The 3,321-nt window shown below is 40.0% G+C and overlaps 1 non-coding gene across 1 annotated transcript; it reads right to left on the bottom strand.

The window, feature by feature from the left end:
- Nucleotides 1-464: 464 nt before the first annotated feature.
- LOC121998914 lies at nucleotides 465-570 on the bottom strand. The gene has a single exon (XR_006116698.1). It is a non-coding gene; the product is annotated as a small nucleolar RNA R71 (small nucleolar RNA).
- Nucleotides 571-3,321: the final 2,751 nt, after the last annotated feature.

Genomic DNA, 3,321 nt, shown 5'->3' with positions numbered 1-3,321 from the left:
GGGAATTCTTTCCTTTTGACCCTGAGATTGACAAAACTTTCCATAAAAGAAGAATTCTACAAAGGCAAATTGAAGAACAGGAATATTTGAACATGGCGAATAGACCACTCAAGGATTATGCAGCACCTTATGCAAGAGGTTTTCGATCTAGTATTTCAAGACCTCCAGTGGAAGCTAATAACTTTGAGATCAAACCCGTAATTATATCTATGGTGCAGCAGAACCAATTTGGTGGAGGACCTCATGAAGACCCCAATCAACACTTAGAGGTCTTTTATGAAATATATGGTACCATGAAAATGAATGGAGTTCCTTCAGAAGCAGTTAGATGTTATTATTTGGGTTTTCCTTAAGAGATAGGGCAAAGCAATGGCTGAATTCTTTGGCCCCTAATAGCATCACCACTTGGGAGCAGTGTGAGCAACAGTTTCTTGATAAATTCTATCCACCAAGCAAAATAGCTCATATGAGTAATTTAATTACAAGCTTCAAGCAAACTGACTCAGAATCTCTTTTTGAAGCATGGGATAGATATAATAGTATGCTCAGACAATGCCCACATCATGGGTTGGAAAGATGGTTAGTGTTGCACACTTTTTACAATGGTATCAACTATCATACCAAAGTGTCCCTCGATTCAGCTGCTGGAGGGGCACTTATGAATAAAAGTTTAGATGAAGCTGAAGAAATTATTGACAGTGTAGCACAAAATCATCATCAATGGGCAAATGAAAGAAGTGGTGGCTATTCTTCTGTAAACCCAACAATTAAAGCATCAGGGAAGTTTGATGTAGATGCAGTCACTCTTTTGTCTGCAAAATTGGACGCTCTTACAAAGAAATTTGAAAATATGGGGACTAGTGCTAATATGGTCAATGCTATTAGTACATCTTGTGAAGTATGTGGGAGTTCAGAGCACTCAAATGACTCATGTCCATTGGGAGCTATCACTGCACAAATCAATCAACTGGAATAATGTGATGCAATCGTGAGTTACAATCAAAGGCAGAATAACCCATACTCAAATACTTATAACCCTGGATGGAAGAGCCATCCCAATTTTTCTTACAGAAATAATCAAGATCAAGGACCATCTATGGGGGTAAGACCAAATTTTCAAGCTGGGCAACAAAATTTTCAACATCTATTTTCTCAAGGCTTACCAAAGTCAAATATTGAAAAGATGCTTGAAGAAATTATCTCAAGTCAGAATGAAATGAAGCAAGATTTAGCAAAGCTCATTCAGAGAATGGATAATTCTGATAAGCATCAAAAGATCCAGGATAGTCAAATTGCCCAACTAGCTTCCTCATCATCCAGAGCACCAGGACAACTTCCTAGAAAACCTGATGTGAATCCTATGGAGCATTGCAATAGAATTGAGCTTAGGAGCGGACGGATCTTGGGAGACTCCCAAGTGACCGCTTCAAAAGGGATACAAAAAGAAGAAGAGCTCTCTCCTCTTATACCAAATCAGATTCAAGCTAATGAGGAGAGTACCATTGAGGTTGAAGAGACTCTTCCACTGAACCATCAGAGCAAAGTTGTCCCTTTTCCTCAGAGACTTATAATGCTCAAGAAAGATGAAGAATTTGGCAAGTTTTTAGAAAAAGTTAAGGAAATTTGTGTAGAGGTACCTCTTATTGATGCTATTCTTCAAATGCCTAGATTTGCCAAATTCCTGAAGGATCTCATGTCAAACAAGAGAAGAAGGGGAGAGGTTGAGACAATTGCGCTTAGTGAGGAATGTAGTGCTATTTTGGAGAAGAACACTTCCCCAAAACTAAAGGACCCAGGGAGCTTTTATATTCCTTGCAACATAGGAAAAGAATTTTTTGAAAAAGCTTTTTGTGATTTGGGGGCAAGTGTTAGCCTCATTCCCTATTCAATTTGTAATAAATTAGGTCTCAAAAACATTAAACTTACTACTATGACACTTCAACTTGCCGATCATTCCTGCAGGTACCCTTTGGGTATTTTAGAAGATGTGCCAGTAGAGGTGGATGGGAATGTTATTCCCACAGATTTTATCGTGTTGGACATGGAAGAGGACCCCAGGATTCCTATCATATTAGGAAGACCTTTCCTTGCTACAGCTGGAGCTATAATTGATGTCAAAAATCATAAGCTTTCTTTGGTAATTGGTAAGGAAAGGTTGGAATATGATCTATCTAATATCTCTAACCATGTCTCGTCTCTTTTAAATGCTTGTAGCAGGACAAGCATTTATAAACTTGAGGAATGGAATTTCCATCCTCATGGAAGGCCACCAAACGAAGGAGACAATGTGGTGGAAGATGTTGGGAGAAGATCTCCCAACAAAAACGAAAAGTATATCTGTCCTCCAAGGGCGAGGAAAAGAAGTGAATGATCAAGTTTGGTCGAGCTAAAGACCTTAAACAAGCGCTTCTTGGGAGGCAACCCAAGGGTTCTTTTAGTTAGTTTTGATTTGTATTTTAATTTCTTTTAGTTTGATGCATTCTTTTGATTTTGTTTTCAGGTTAGGTGCAAAACAGAGCCAGACCGTGTGCTATACACGGCCAGGTAAAGGTTGCAGAGAAGGGAAGTGTTAGGGCCGTGTCATCCAGACACGGCCGTGTGGGATCTCCCGAGGAGAAAAAGGTATAGGCCGTGTCCCAGACACGGCCGTGTAAAGAATCCCGAGAAGAAGGATGGAGAGGCCGTGCGAAGAATCCAGAGAGGGAAGAGGGGGAGGCCGTGTGGATCTGCACGGCCCGTGTAGGAGAGTTATTAAAGTCTTCTTTCTACCTTACACGGCCAGATCTTGGCCGTGTTCCGCACACCCCCAACTCTCCAAAACATATCTTTCTCTCCCAATCTCTTAAAAACTCCTCTCTAATCTCTCAAGATCCCTTAGATCCGGATTCTCCTCCTCTCTAAGACTTGGACTTTTTGTTCTCCTAACCTAAGATCTTTGCTCTTTGAAGTTTTGTTCTTTGAGTTCCATTTTTCCAATTCTAGATAATTCTTCCCCTATCTAAACTCATCAAGATGTCCAATATTTTGAAGAAACTTCGCAAAGGAGGTGGTGGATCCAGTGGAGACAAAGAGAAGGAGCCATCAAGGGACAAAGGAAAACAACCAGTGAAGGGCAAAGGCAAAAGGACTTCACGCAACGAAGGTAATGACAATGAATTCAATATTGTGTTTAGAAATGATGATCAAGTAACTAGATTTGCAATTCTTGTCAATAGAAAGATAGTGTGTACTAGATATATGGACCCAACTATTCTTGATATGCTTGGAATTAGGGAAGATGTAGATTTGATGATTGGGCTTTTGGATTGGAGTGATATTATG

The sequence above is a fragment of the Zingiber officinale genome, chromosome 6A (assembly GCF_018446385.1).
Source record: "Zingiber officinale cultivar Zhangliang chromosome 6A, Zo_v1.1, whole genome shotgun sequence".
Taxonomy (NCBI): Eukaryota; Viridiplantae; Streptophyta; class Magnoliopsida; order Zingiberales; family Zingiberaceae; genus Zingiber; species Zingiber officinale.
This window is presented reverse-complemented; position numbering and strand designations above follow the sequence as displayed.